At 35.8% G+C, this 16,663-nt stretch overlaps 1 pseudogene across 1 annotated transcript; it reads right to left on the bottom strand.

Annotated features, from left to right (window-relative positions):
* Positions 1-1,390: 1,390 nt before the first annotated feature.
* On the bottom strand, positions 1,391-6,393 carry LOC149162103 (cytochrome P450 750A1-like; annotated as a pseudogene). Its single transcript, XR_016261533.1, has 3 exons — positions 6,212-6,393; positions 4,805-5,779; positions 1,391-2,296 (listed from the first exon to the last, which is right to left on the bottom strand). The product of XR_016261533.1 is annotated as a cytochrome P450 750A1-like (transcript).
* Between the last annotated feature and the right edge of the window lie 10,270 nt (positions 6,394-16,663).

Genomic DNA, 16,663 nt, shown 5'->3' with positions numbered 1-16,663 from the left:
TTTTGGCAAAATCTCAAACTAAACATAACTTTCTCCAATGGGTCCTCCAACACCTTAACTCTACAACTTTGACTTTAAAGGTACTTGCTTTGACTGGATCTACCCTTCAATCCAAGAGACCATTATTAAACTTCCATATACCACTGTAAATCTCTTTCAGAGCTCTCACCATCTGAGGGGGTCCCAACTGTGTTTGAAAAGATCTTATCAGCTAGAAATGGCTTCAAAGTATCTGCATCATCAACACCTTTTCCTTTACCATTCTTTGAGTTGTTTTTCATTCTTTTTGAATTTTTCTCTGTCCTAGTCACCGTTTCCATCAATGACAACACATTTCTAACACATATTTTTTTCCTAAGTTTTTTCTTTGGAGTAAAAATTGAAACCCAATAGTATGTCATCAAACAATGAAAGTTATTTTCTTGGCAAGAAAGAGAATTAAGAGAGAATTAACAGTATCCCCTTAAAGAGTCTCTTTATTCCTTTTAGTTGCCATTATTTTTATCTTTCCAATGCACTTTGATATACATGACACTTCTAATCATGCATTATGAAGTGTCTTAGTTGTTTGAAGTCATAATTCATGAAGGCCATTTACTTAAACTTCTCTTTGTCATGTACCATCTTCTTTGGGGCATGGGAAAACCATAATTAGAAGTTAATTGCATGTATGTCCTTTATGAAGATACATAGTAATTGATTCACTCACGATTCACATTACACCAAATTTCCATTTTTTACTTTATATCAGGTTCTCTTAAATGCGACTTGAATTTCTCTCAAAAGGTGCATTAAGCATATTTCCATGAATTTCACTAATTAGACATTATAGACAAATAGATCACTCTTATAGAACTTTCAATAGTAAAATGAAGAATTATTTAGTGTGTCGAGTGTGAAAGTTAGGGTGCGTGGAGAAATAGTTGTGTGGAAAAACACTTGTACCGATGAAAGAATGTGTGGAATAATGAATCTTTCACACATAGACGTAATTTATTTTAAGTATACATAGTTGTGTGGAGATAAGTACTATATAGATTGCAAAAAGTTTCTTCAAAAAGATAGATCACCCACAAGTCTTGAAAGTTTGACTAAATATCAGTGACAAAAATGAGCTGAAATATAACCTTATTATAAGTTAATGGAAAATGAAAAAGAAATGAAATATAATAAATAAATGACTATGAGTTAATAACTATTGCATCCCACTGAATTAAACAAAACAATTCATTTAACACTTAATATATTAACCATAACATTGTTCCTTTATTCCATATCTATTTTGACACATTCTTACTAGATATCATTTCTTTTAATCTGGATATCATTCATTATTTTCCTATTATCCTATTAAAAATTTCAATTCTGTGTATCATCATTATTTTCCACTTACAATACCATTTCTATCATTTATTTTTAAGACTAAAACAACAAACTCTTCGAAATGAAAAGAGGCAACCAGTTTGAAATGAAATGAGAAGAGAATTCCATCGAGTATCTAAGAGCAAAGCCATCTTTATCTCTATGGTTGATTCCAGAAAATATTCTGCCATTGAATGGATAAAAGTGACATCAATTTTTTTATCTTACTTATTTTTATCTAATTTCAAGAGCTTCCCGGAATCCACAATCGAATTGCTCTTCAGCCTCAAACTTGGCAGGACAAAAAGAGGAATTTCTCTTCGCATAGACGCTCCACACGCTTCCTTCGTATCTAGGTTGGATGGATCGCCTTCAACCCTCCAGTCAAAAATGTGCAACAACTGAGCCAATGCCAAAGAAATCATTAAAATAGCCATGGAAGAACCTGGGCATCCTCTTCTTCCAGCCCCAAACGGTAGCATTCTCAAGTCTTGGGTACCTGTTAAATCCATGACTTGGGTACCTGTTAAATCCATGACATTATCATGCAGATGTCCACCTAATTCCTCCATAAATCTCTCTGGCTTGAATTCTGAAGCATCAATCCCCCACACTTTGGGGTCCCTTCCTATAGCCCACACATTCACCAACAGCATCGTCTTCTTAGGTATATAGTACCCTTCTACTGACACAGCCTCCACAGACTCATGGGAAGTGCTAGAGGTCCTCCCGGGTATAATCGTAGCGTCTCTTTCACCACACACTGAAGGTATTTCAGACTTACCAAATCAGACTCCTTTACTGTGCGGTCTTTGCCGACCACCCATTCGATTTCTTCCTGCAATCTCTTCATTGCAAGGGGATGCCTGAGCAGCTCACACATTGCCCATTCTAATGTATTTGCTGTTGATTCCGTTCCAGCTGTGAACATGTCCTGTAAAAGTTAATAACACTATAAATTTTGAAGTTTTGGATTGAAAAGAAAAATAATAACATAATCAATTTTGAAATTTTAGACTGGAGGTTTTTGCAGTTGAGTTCTGTTAGGAAGTTTTTTCCAGATCCGTCTCATGAGAATGTAGAGTTAAAATTGCCTATGAGGTTCAACATTTTCATGAAACAGGTTCCAAATTTTAATAACTCCAAATTCTCTTGCAATGGATTTGGAAACAATTTGTCAACCATCTAAAATTTTATGCCACAAAGGGAGATCCATATGCCACAAGATGAGCCCGATAGACGGACATCATGTTCCAGATAAAAAACTGTAAGAGCTGAGATTTGTGGATATGAATATATACAAACACTCAACAACTGTAATATCAGGGTAACAAGTATTGCGCGAGTAGCATCAAAACTACAAAAAAAAACAAACTGTATAATAAGGATAGAGAAATCCGGCTGTGGAGTCTGCACAGATCAAGCATGAAATCACCATCTAACGAGGAGGCAGAGTCATATAAAGATCAACATGGATTGGACGAAGGCAACCTGATAGAGGACACTGTTTTAAGCCCAGTGGTCAAGCATCCAATTAACTGTTACAAAAAACAACAGTTATCCAATAATACTGCAAAAAACTATATTCATATTTTAAACCTGCAATATCATCAAGAAAACAAAAAGTTAGTGGGGAGGAATTATTTAACCAGGGAGGGGAAAATCTTCAATATTTATGTTTTTCTGGTTGATAGTAATTGTAATGTGCATCTTGCCTAAAGAACTAGTTAAGTCCTTTTTGATAGCTCATCTGCTGTCATATTTTGTTGCCTGTGGACATGTTCTATGGAGGAATTGTTTAGTGGAGTCCATAAATGTTCAATTCTTGTTAACCATCCAAGTACTAAGGGATTGGTGATTTTGGTAGTCCCCAATAAGTGTTGGATTATTACTTTGGAGTCACCATAAATATGGATTTTGGTCATTTGTGTGTCATTCTTGTTAAGGGTCATGCTAATTTTCTCTCAAATATCTCTTGCAACGGATCCGAAAACAATTCCTCAACAATTTTAAATGCAATTAATAAATTCATTTTCTTTGATTTAATTTATTATAATTAATTTTAAAATACTAATTACTAAATAATTCAAATTTCTACTAAATTATTATAATTTCACTACTTAAAAAAATAATTCATTCAATTTTCTGAATCTAATTCATTAAAATCAACTTTCAACATAAATTAATAAATAAAGAAATTTAAACTCAAAATAAAAAACACAAATTAATAAATAAATAAATTCAATTTCAAAATTTAAAACACAAATTATTAAATAAATAAATTCAATATTTTCTTTTGTTTTTAGATTTCTTTATTTCACGAAATTCTCAGCCTCCGATAAAGATTTTTCTGATGAACTGATTCTCTACTTTTTCCAGAAGATAGTTTTTATTCCATACTTCTTCAGCCAAATACTGTTTCTCTACTTTTCCAGCAAATATTTTGTAAATGAATTAATTCACTACGTTAAACGGATTGTTAACTGGAATATTTTATAAATGAACGGATTGTTAACTGGAATATTTTATAAATGGACGGGCTAAATTTTTTATAATGGATTGAAACATTTTAACAAAAAAATAATTTAATAAAACTATAAATTTATTCTTATTAATTCTTAGATAATGAGAGGATTTAGGGAAAAGGGATTTGAATCTAAAGTTTGAGTTTAGTTTATTATTATTAATTTTTTAAAAATTAAAAGACTTAAGAAAAAGATTGAAAAAAATTATTATTCTTATTAATTCTTAGAGAATCAGAAGATTTAGGGAAGAGGGATTTGAGTCTAAAGTTTTAGTTTAGTTTATTATTATTAATTTTTAGAAAATTAAAATCTAGGGATTTGAGTCTAAAGTTTTAGTTTAGTTTATTATTATTAATTTTTAGAAAATTAAAAGATTTTAAGAAAAAAAATAAAAACAACGTTTTAGTTTATTTAAATGGAATACCCTTAAAGAATTGTTTATACATTTAAAAAAATATTTTAAATAACTATATGATATTGAGATTGGTATTAGGATTAATCACATTACTGATGTTTGGCAATGTGATTCATAGTAAAATCACATTAATTGTTTCTACCAAATTTCAATAATGTGATTAATGTTAAAGACAATTTCAATATCAGTATGGATCACAAAAATATTTAATTATATGATGCAAAATTATATTGTAAATTCAACCCAATCTAATAAATTACCCAGTGAATATAGTTCATAATATGGTCGGATATCTTGCCTTCTTGCCTATTTGATTAAAGTTCAAGTTATGATAAATTTGCATGTAATGTGATTATCTATTTTTGAAAGACTTTTCAAAATAGCAAATAGATGTTGTTCATAGAAATATCAAGTTGTTCATGAACATAGGTATTACCAGATTGATACAATCACAACCATACATACATAAAAAAATAAAATAACGTAGGATCAAGAGCCATACAAATATCATTGCCTTCATGGTTTCTGGTGTGATTTTGGTGTCCATTTTATCACTCTGAACTATATCAAGCAGCACGTCCACAAAATCTTTAACCTGCTCTGTCTCTGCTTTTGCCGGTGCCGGGGCATTCGAGGTCGCGGGGACCGTAGACCTGCAACGATCAAGATGGTCTTCTATTATTTTCTCTGCAAATGAATCAAATATTTTGCTTGCTTTCTCCATGCGCCGGTTGATACCCTGCAAATCAAGCCAATCCAAATATGGAATGAAGTCCCCAATGTTAAATGCTCCCGCAGTAGTTCCAGCCTCCAATACCAGATCCCTAAATCCCTTGCCATCGGCACCCAAATCTTGGTCAGAAAATTTCTTGCTCGCCAGTATTCGCCAAATTATGTTGGAGGTGAGAGTTGAGAAGGCCTTGCTGACATTCACGGCCATGGCGCCGCTCTGACTCTCCTCCCAAATGGAACGGATCATGACACACAGCTCTTCCTCTCGCACATTCTTGAAAGACTCGACTCTTTTGGCAGTGAGCAGTTCTGTTACGCATATCTTTCTCGTTTGCCTCCAATAATCTCCGTACGGAGCGAATATCACACCCTGGAAATTGTATGCGAAGTATTTTCCTGCAGCTGTTGCAGGTCGGCTGGAAAAGATCAAATCATGGGTTTTGAGAAAGTGTTGGACCATTTCAGAGGAAGAAACGACCACGGCAGGAACAGAGCCCAAGCGCAGAAACATGATGGGGCCATATTTGTCAGCAAGCTCTTTGAGAGCACGATGGACAGGCAGCCTCAATTGGCGAAGATTTCCAATGATTGGCCAAGGATAAGGCCCTGGAGGCAATCTCCTTCCGTTTCTTCTTCCTTGTTCAGTATCCAGTACACAAATGCCAGAATCCCAAGTCCAGTAGCTGCAGATAGACTGAGAGTTCGAACAAACTCGTGAAAATACATATCGAACCGTTCCTCTTTCCTGGTAAGTGAATCGATTACAGAATTATTTAGAAATTCAGTAAGAAATAGCAAATGCGAACCGGGAATTCTCCACAATTAGGCTGATCCAAAAAAAATTCAGAAAACTAAATCTATTTATACATTTAAAGTCAAATTCATGGTAAGTGAACGATTACACAATTTTTGAATTACAGTAAGAAATCACAAATTTAAACAGTAAATTCTCCATAATCAAATTAATCCAACAAAATTCAGAACACTAAATCATCTATGCATTTAGAATCCACTTGTGAAAATCTCTTGTAAATGAATGGATTATAAGATTGGTTCGAAATTCAGTAAGAAATCACAAATTAAACTGTGAATTCTCCATAATCAAACTGACTCATAAAATTTGGAGAACCCTAAATCTATTTAGGCTTCTAAAATCAACTTCTGAAAGTACAGTTACCTTGTAAATGAATTGATGACACTTAAATATGCTATTACAAAGCTGAGTGAGAAAACTAGTGGGAAAAAGAAGCCCAAGGATCCTCCAGATTTCAGAGCAGCTGCATGCATTTTCAGCTCAATGCACATATCACTCCACCTGCTTCAAGATGCGGATAAGCCACCCCTTCAATCAACCGAGCGCACATCGAAGTGGTCACAATTCGCTTGAATCCAAATTAATATGTTTGTCTGTAATAACTATGTACACAAACTCATTGACAATGATGCAATAATTACAACTAGCAATGGTCCCAAAAGGTACAAAGAGAGGCCGATAGACTTATGAAGTTAGAATTGTTGAATTTTTAGATAAAAAGTTATTGTTGAATTTTTATAAAAGATTCAAAAGTACAAGTATTTTTATAAAAAATATTAAAAATAAAAAATAATGAAGGTTGGAAACCATATAAGATGTACAATCTAAAATATTTTATTAATATATATATATATATATATATATTAAAAAATACAAGTATTTTTCAAAAAAATATTAAAAATAGAAAAATATAATCCAAACCATGTAAGATGTACAGTCTAAAATATTTTATTAATATATATTATTCTAAACCAAAAAGTATGTAGTATAGTCAAAATTTATATGCTAATAATTTATCAAGAAAAGATTTCTGGTCAATCCTCTTTGTTTAATCTTAGGGAATCAGAGTATAAACATTGTTGTATTTATGGGGATTTTAATACAACTATCCATCCTTGGAAAAAATGGGGACTCTTTCCAAGAGAAGATGGAAGATCTCAGGAATTCATAGACATCACACCAGTAAACAGCAAGTTCAATTGGAGCAATAAATGTGTGGGCACTTGGAAAATTGCTACATCACTAGACCGTTTTCTTCTTATCAGTGATGTCCTAGAACAACGCTTCCCCTTCTCATCTTAGATTTTGGCCTGGAGCAGTTCGGATCATCGATCGATCTCTTTTTTTCTCCTTCCAGATGTAGATTACAGTCAATTGCCATTCCAGTTCAACCCCCAATGGTTTCAAAAGAAGAGATTTATGGAGGTGGTATCCAAAGCAGGGGAAAATGGGTGTCAGAATCTCCGGTTTATATATCATAATAAAAAAATCAAAGAAGCAAAGATAGCTTTAAAACAATGGGCAAAAGAAAATCATACAGAATGGAAGAAGGCAGTGCTTCATCATATAAGCAGATTAGAAGTCATTCAACAAAGAATGGAACAAGACTGTTTCTATGGAGGTTGAAAAGGGTATTTTCTCTCAATCATAAGGCATTGAAAGAAGAAGAGGAAAAGTGGTGTTTGAAGTCTTGTAGTTTGTGGCTTCATGCGGGGGATAGAAATACAAATTCGCGCTGAAAGGAATAATATTAAATCGTGATGACAGTATCACTGAATATCCCAAAATTAAAGCAATTGCTCAGCGTTTCAGCCATTTCTACAAGAACCCAAGAAATCATGAAGAGGAAGCAGCTCACTATATGTTGGAACACATCCCACTTAAAATAACCCAAGAAGATAATGACGCTATTCTTAGACCAATTTCAAAAGAATCTAGTTGTCCTTAAATCCTTTGTTTCGGGCAAGGCTCCCTAGCCTGATGGCTTCTCGGTGCATTTCTTCTAACAATGTTGGGATGTTATAAAGGTTGATCTTAGTAGGATGATTGATTATGTTCACAAACATTGCAACGTAGGAGGTGGAATTAATTCCTTTTTCACGGCACTAGTGCCGAAGGAAGTGACCCCTTCCTGACTTGCAAGATTCAAGCCTATTTCTCTGTGCAATGTGTCTTATAAGTTGATAGCAAAAATTATTGCCTCTAGAATAAAACCCTTGCTTCCTAAATTGATCACTGACAACCAAAAATTTGTCACTAGTGAACAGATTGTTAACAATATCATATTAGTGTGGTAAAGCAAGGAGGAGAAAACAAATGATTATCAAATTATACATAGCAAATGTCTTATGAACCATCAATTCTTATTTGAGGTTTTGAGAAATTCTGGCTTTGGGGTGCGGGTGATAAAATGGATTTCTACTTGCATCTCAAGCCCATGGACCTTTGCTTCCTAAATTGATCACTGAAAACCAAAAATTTGTGACTCTCGGGCAGATTGTTGACAATATCATATTAGTGCAGTAAAGTAAGGAGGGGAAAACAAATGAATATCAAATTAGGCATAGCAAATGTCTTAGTTAACCATCAATTCTTATTTGAGGTTTTGAGAAATTCTAGCTTTGGGGAGCGGGTGATAAAATGGATTTCTACTTGCATCTCAAGGCCATGGACCTCTCCATTGGTGAACGGGCAGTCTGCTGGTTTCTTTGAATTCTCCAAGGGATTGAGGCAAAGGTTGTCTTTTATCTCCCATTCTATATATTTTAATGGAAAATTCACTCAACGGGAAACTACATTATGAAAGGAGAAGAGAATCGCTTCCATGAATAAGGTTTGTCAGAGAAACAAAGAACATCAATCATTCGCAATTCGTGGATGATACTTGTTCCTGGGAGGAGCTTCAGTGATCATTGCTGCGAGGTTTAAAGCACTTCTTGTAATAGTATCATGGCTAGTCTAAAAAACAAGAAATGATAGTTCTTTTGTGCATAAATTCACTCCTCTGCTTCATTGTGCTACTCAAGGTTTCATCTTTCAGCCTTCTTTAAAGCGGTAGAGTAAAAATAAAGGTAGAATAAAGCTAGAAGGCAGATTGCCCAAGAGAAATTGATGAACCTCGTGCCTAGGTCCACTTTGATGGTGCATCACAAGAGAACCCCTGAACTTGTGGAGCTGGTGGGTCCTAACTAAGAGATGATTTTTTTTGTTGAAATAGGGCTGGTACATGGAATTAACAGTATTGCCAAGTGAATGGCCTTGTGGTTTACCCTTTTGTTGGCTGTTGAAAAAGGTGCTAACATATTGCAAGTGTTTGGAGACCAATAAAGAGACCTTCTTAGTTCTTGACTGAAGTGCATTTTGCAGATAATCCTGTGTTTTCATGTCAATGTTGTCACGTACCCCAGCCATAACAGTCTCAGACTTGAACCTTGGAATATCTGATATACCAACACTGTCGGAGAGCTCTGGACCATTATTTTCAGGTTGATTATCCTGGTGATTATTAAAATACTCCATTATATTCAAAAAAAAAATTGAAGTCACTTTCAAAGAAGGATCTGTAAATTTGCAATTGTCTTCATCTTGTATATTTTTTTGAAGAGGAAAACAACTATGATTGTTGCAGGCCCCTCCCTCCATTCACTGGCATATGTAGAATGCTCCTTTTGTTGATGGAGAAGCATTTTTGTAACAGATAAGGCTATAAGTTATTTTTTAATGTCGGTGAAACAGAAGAAAAATAGGAAAGAATTACACACATTCAGTTATATATTGACCAAGAAAACACCATAACTAACTGGAAACCAAACACACACATAGACACAGGATTTACGTGGTAAAACCTCGACAATGTGTCAAGGAAACATCCACAGGGCAAGGGATTGGAATATATTATTCAACAATGATTCTCCACTCATTTACATTTCATGTGGCATTCACCAGTTTTATATCATCGACCTCCGTTACATAACTGACAATTCGGTATAAGACTGACTAATTACATTTTACCCAAAATTACTAATTCGTTGTCAAACTAACAAACTCCACCTTGACAACAATTTTCCTAATCCCTTGCCCATGCCCATTCATCATCTTTTCTGCAAGCCAAGAGAAGCTAAACACCACCGCAGCTTCTCTATTGTAACTGGCTTTGTGAACATGTCTGCACAATTCTCTCGCGTATGGACCTTTTAAAGAGCTACTTTTCCGCCATCGATCACGTCTCAGAAAATGATACCTTACATCAATGTGCTTGGTTCTGCTGTGATAAGCAGGATTTGTAGCCAAGAGAATAGCGCTTTGACTATCACAAAGTACATTCACTTTCTCCTACGTCCTTCCAATCTCATCAAGCAGACCCTTTAACCAGATTGCTTCTTTACTGGCGTCTGAAGCAGCTTTACATTCAGCTTCGGTAGTGGACAACGCAACTGTTTCTTGAAGCTTTGACATCCAACTAATTGTTCCACCTGCAAGAGTAAAGACATAACCTGTAGTAGATCTTCTTTTGTCCAAATCACCTGCATAGTTAGCATCTACATATCCGCAGACTCATCCTTCACTACCATTAAAGATGATGCAATGGTCACCTGTGCCTCTTAGATATCGAAGCACCCATTTCACTGCTTGCCAATGTTCTTTACCTGGATTTGCCATGAACCTGCTGACAACCCCAACTGCATGTGAAATGTCAGGTCTTGTAGATACCATCGCATAAATTAAGTTGCCTACAGCTTTTGCATATGGTACATGAGACATATACTGCTTTTCTTCATCAGCTCTAGGACTCAAAACTGAAGAAAGCTTAAAATGGGAAGCTAGTGGAACATTAACAGGTTTCACATTATTCATAGAGAACTTTTCAAGTACTTTCTCCACATACTTCTGCTATGATAAACAAAGCTTACCATTTTTCCTATCTCTGTGTATCTCCATGCCCAAGATATGTTTTGCTGCTCCAAGATCCTTCATATCAAACGTCCTAGAGAGTTGAGCCTTTAACCTGTTGATCTCTTCCATGCTTTTGCTTGCAATAAGCATATTGTCAACATACAAAGCTAAGATAATGAATATGCCATTGAAACTTTTGAAGTACACACAATGATCATACTCACTTCTTATAAAGTTATGGCTCACCATGAAGGAATCAAACTTCTTGTACCATTGTCTGGGAGACTGCCTCAGACCATACAATGATTTCCTGAGCTTGCAAACTAATCTTCTGCTGCGACCTCGTACAAAACCTTCTGGTTGTTCCATATATATCTCTTCGTTCAAATCACCATGTAGAAAAGTTGTTTTAACATCTAACTGTTCTAACTCAAGATTAAGCAACGCAGTTAGTGCCAACACAGTACGTATAGAAACAAGTTTTACAACTGGAGAAAAAATCTCATGAAAATCTATACCTTCAACCTGAGAATACCCTTTTTCTACCAGTCTCGCCTTATACCTTTCGATACTTCCATCAACTTTCCATTTCAATTTGAAGACCCATTTGCATCCAACAACACTTCTCCCTTCAGGGAGCTCTACAAGATCCCAGGTATTGTTCTTGGCTAAGGAGTCCATTTCTTCTTCCATAGCCATTTTCCATTTCTCGCTATCTGTATCATCTACTGCTTCCTGATAACAAGAAGGTTCCCCATCTTCAGTAATCAAAGCAAAAGATGAAGCAGAATCTTCATACCTTTTGGGGGTTTTCCTTTCCCTTGTAGACCTTCTTAGAGCGACTGGTTGCTGAACTGGTACAGAAACTTGCATTGGTTCAAAAGCTTCAACGGCTTCCTTTGTGTCGTCAACACCTTTTTCTCCAAAAATCTCTCCTTCCTTTCGACTGTCACCGAAAGGTCTAGCCTCTAACTGAACTCGTTGATTCGGCGATACCTGTTCCTGTTCAATTCTTTCAACATTTGATTTTAATAGAGAGGATTCATCAAATGTTACATCTCTACTAATGACTATCTTCCGCAATGTAGGATCCCACAACCTATATCTTTTCACTGCATAGTCATACCCAACAAAGACATAACATTTCGACTTTGGATCTAATTTTGAACGCTGATTTTTTGGAATGAGAGAATAAGCATCACAGCCAATATCCTCAAATTTGAATAGTCACAAGACTGACCTGTCCAAACTTCTTCAGGAATTTTACAATCAATTGCTACTGAAGGTGATCCGTTAACTAAATAACAAGCAGTAGATACTACTTCTACCCACAACTCCTTTTGCAAGTTAGCATTGCTGATCATGCTTCTGGCTCTTTCCATAAGAGTCTGATTCATACACTCAGCAACACCATTTTGCTGAGGAGTATAAACAGCAGTTTTGTGTCTAACAATTCCCTCATCCTTACAGTATTGTTCAAATTCAACTGAAGTGAACTCACCACCATTGTTAGTTCTTAGACATTTAATATATTTGCCTGTTCTTTTCTCTACCATTACTTTAAATTGTTTAAAGACATTTAATACATCAGCTTTCCTTTTTAGCATATAGACCCAAACTTTACGGGAGTAATCATCAATAAACGTTAAAAAATACAATGCACCTCCATATGAAACAACAGGGGATGGTCCCCACAGATCAGAATGAATATAGTCTAAAACATATTTACTATTATGATTTCCAAATTTAAATCTCTGTTTACATTGTTTTCCATACACACAATGTTTACAAAAATCTAACTTCAAGGATTTCAGATCGGGAAGAGATTTACGTTTCATCAGTATCTGAAGACCTTTCTCGCTCATATGACCCAATCGCTGATGCCATAGACGAGTACCTGCTTCTTCCTTTTCTGATGCAACCGCTGCTTCACTGACCTGAGTACTTCCTTTTAACCTGTAAAGATTTCCGACCTTTTCTGCCTTCATAACCACAAGGGCTCCTTTAAAGACTTTCAAGACGCCATCCTGACCTGTAAACTTATAACCATCTGAATCCAACACTCCCAAAGAAATCAATTTTTTCTTCAAATCAGGTACATGTCTAACACTAGTTAATGTTCTAACTGTGTTATCATACATCTTAATCCTGATATCTCCCATCCCAACAGTCTGACATGACACATTGTTACCCATAAACACAGAACTATCGTTTACATTTTTATACGAAGTAAACCAATTTCTATGTGGGCACATGTGATGCGAAGCACCAGAGTCTAACAGTCAGCTATCTAAACCCTGAGAGACATTACATTCAGATGAAGTTTCATCTATCATACATAATTCTTCAGCAGATAAAACTTCGTCTATCATACCTGAATCGACCTGATTTGCTTCCTTCTTCGGGTTGTCAGATTCCTTTCGTTTCCAACAGTCCTTCTTAAAGTGTCCAATTTTACCGCAGTTCCAACATTTTTCCTTACACTTCTTTCCCTTTGATTTCGATCTGGAAGACCCCCTTGGTTTTTCTCCTCTTTCCTTTGAGCATCCTCTAGCGACCATGGCTTCTGATGCAGCTGTTTCAGTGCTGGATTTCCTTCATACTTCTTCAGACAGGAGAGCTCCCATGACTGATTCAAACTTCAAAGAATCAGTGGTGCTCAAGCTGATTGAAGTTACGAAGTGATCCCATGATTCAGGCAGAGAACACAACAAGGTTTAGCTTTATCTTCTTCCTGTATTTTAACTTCCATATCTATTAATTGACATATTAGAGTATTAAAAACATTCAAATGTTCGGCAACGTTTAAACCTTCTTTCATTCAAAGACTGTATAACTATCTTTTCAGATAAATTCTGTTGGTTAATGACTTTGTCATATAGAGATTTTCAAGTTTTTCCCACAATCCTGAAGCTGTAGTCTCTTCAACAATATTGAAGAGAACTTCATCCGCTAGGCATAACCGGATGGTACTGAGAGCTCAGGCATCCAAGTCCTCCCAGTCTGAAGTAGTCATGGTAGCAGGTTTCTTAGTTGCCCCATCCAATGCCTTGTGCAACCCTTATTGTACAATCAAATCCCTAACCTTCAGTTTCCAAAGAGCAAAATTGCTCTTTCCGGTGAATTTCTCCACCTCAAATTTTGCATTCGACATCTTGGCCATTTTTCTAGGATTTCAATCTTCAGTCCTTAAACTAGGGTTTGTCCTTTTCAGAAAAATAATCTGTCTTTGAACTAGAGTTTATATTTTTCTTTCAAGAAATAATAGCTTTACTTTATTTACAAACTCTTTCTTGCAAACTCTTATGTTATTTTTAACAAACAAAGAAACTCTTCCTTTTTTCTCCAATATTTGTATAAAAAACCACCCTTAAAAAAAACTTGACTTGATTTCAATCTGTTGTCTTTGCTTAAAAAAAAATTCTGCTAAAAATAAAAAAATTTGGAAACTGTGATCAATACCCAGATTTAACAGCAACTTGACTTAGCCTGCAGAACCTCGCGCCTCTCCACTCCACGCAGGTTCCTCTTCAGGTGACTCGGCCTACCTTCAAAGGCTTTGGCATGCAAGAACTCTTGAAGAGCTTCAACAGAACCTCCCTTCATACGCAGGTCCTCACGCAAACTCTGCCTGGTTCTAGCAAACAGCACGCAGGCACCTCAACGCACGCACCACGCAGGAGCTTGATTTTAACGCAGAACTGCTCCACGATTCCTCCTCACGTAGCCTGCCAGTTCTGGACGCAGAGACTTCCTCTGGCTGCAACCTCTAGTCCACGCAGAGCAAAGAACAGTTCTGGAACGGGCTAGCACACCAGGGTTACGCAGAGAATAGCACGCAACCTTCAGCAACGATTCCTAGCAATCGGCTCCAATCCTTGACGGCTGCACACCAGGGTTACGCAGAGAACAACATGCAATATTGCCAGCTCTGGCTTCTTTCCTCGATGATTTTTACACAGCCCTTTGTTTTTTCACAAACATTCGCAGTCTTTACGCAGCCCTTTGGTTTTTTTCTCACAAATATTCGCCTCCAACTTGCTCTGATACCACTTGTTGGTGAAACAGAAGAAAAATAGGAAAGAATTACACATATTCAGTTATATATTGACCAAGAAAACACCATAACTAACTAGAAACCAAACACACACATAGACACAGGATTTACATGGTAAAACCTCGACAATGTGTCAAGGAAACATCCACGAGGCAAGGGATTGGAATATATTATTCAACAATGATTCTCCACTCATTTACATTTCATGTGGCATTCACCACTTTTATATCATCGACCTCCGTTACATAACTGACAATTCGGTATAAAACTGACTAATTACATTTTACCCAAAATTACTAATTCGTTGTCAAACTAACATTTAGCATCACAAAACACGGGAGTTGGTAATAACTTGTAGGTGTTGTCAGTTAAGGTTAGCTTAGGTACAACTACTAGTTCATCAAAAGATCCATGTGATATTAATTTGGACTCATCTGATTTTTCCCACAATACCCCCAGCTCTAGAAGCCGAATTAGTCTACAACATGGGATACCCTCTGTCACTACTCCACTCAAGCCTTGCTTAATGCAATCATGAGTTTCCCAATTTGGTTCATTGTTCTTAAACGAACTCAGCCCATAAACATAATATGCCTTTCCCTCCCTTGATCTACATTTGTTATCTTGCTCCTTGTCCAAATTTTCTCCCTGATCCCAATCAAGGGCATGAAGCTTCAAATCTAGTATAGATATTTTCTTGCATAGAGGAAAAAATGCACTTTTTCTGGACACAACCAAGACCTCGTGATCACTCCAAGGCAAGAAATATGATTTAAGTATTCTTTCAAGTGATGATAACATAGGATCTAGTCCTCTCAAAGTTGTATCATATTTCAAGGAACCTATTTGGGAAACCCTGTCCTTGATCAAACTCATTAGATCTACCTAATTAGCATGTAGAATACAAAGGCTTTTTAGGTTTGGAAATGTATCTACTATTCTTTTTAGCTCATTATCTAACTCATAAACCATTTCATAATCCGTTCGAGTGCAATCAATAATGTCTATGAAAGATTTGGACATCTCAATATGATGAAGTTGTATCATGTTATTTTGACAATAAAAATCGGATGAAATAGTATTTGAGAATTCATTGAGATCGGTATGCAAAGAATTTTGCATGCTACTTGTTTCTTTTGCTGAAGGATCTCCACATCTTACAGAACTTCTTTTCACATTCAAGTAAAATGACAGTCAAAAGTACAAATTAAACTTTTGGATGCCAGCTTCTTAAACGGAACAGTTTTGAGTTCATGCCAACCCTGTGTGATACATCACTAAGGTCAACAATAGCCCTGGAAGTTGAAATGCATACACAAATGTTGGTGCAAAAGTCCAACTTTGGGAAGCATCAGATGGTTTCCTTGCACTCTACCATCTGTTCACAATAGTGCTAAAGAAGGACTTGATATCTCAAACAAAGGTAATATATATTTGCATTGGCATTCAATCATCCTTATCAATGTAGAGATGTTTCATTCATTCATAATTAATTCTCAGGTTCAAAATATGTGCTCTTGAATCAGCCCTCATTTCATAGACTTCATTATTTATGCTCATCTTTTCCAATTTATATACTAAAGTTTGGGAGCGGCCACTTATAAAGAGAGAAGATATGCTAAAGGAAGATAATGATGTATGAATGAATTGAACTATTATTATTGCCTTTGGAAGACCTTTACAGGATCCAAAAGCAGAGTGCGGAAGATTTATATAGCTCTATATAACTGTATAAGATATGTGATGTGCAAATATGAAATATAAATCTTAAATTAAATTGTCAATTAATAAATTTAGTAAACTATTTCTTCTTTGCCAGTGATAGAAAAAAAATAAAAAATTCCTGCATTCAAATAGCTCCATGA

Source organism: Pinus tabuliformis, chromosome 5_2 (assembly GCF_031772625.1).
Source record: "Pinus tabuliformis cultivar Carrire ecotype Pingquan chromosome 5_2, CPIR1, whole genome shotgun sequence".
Lineage (NCBI taxonomy): Eukaryota > Viridiplantae > Streptophyta > Pinopsida > Pinales > Pinaceae > Pinus > Pinus tabuliformis.
This window is presented reverse-complemented; position numbering and strand designations above follow the sequence as displayed.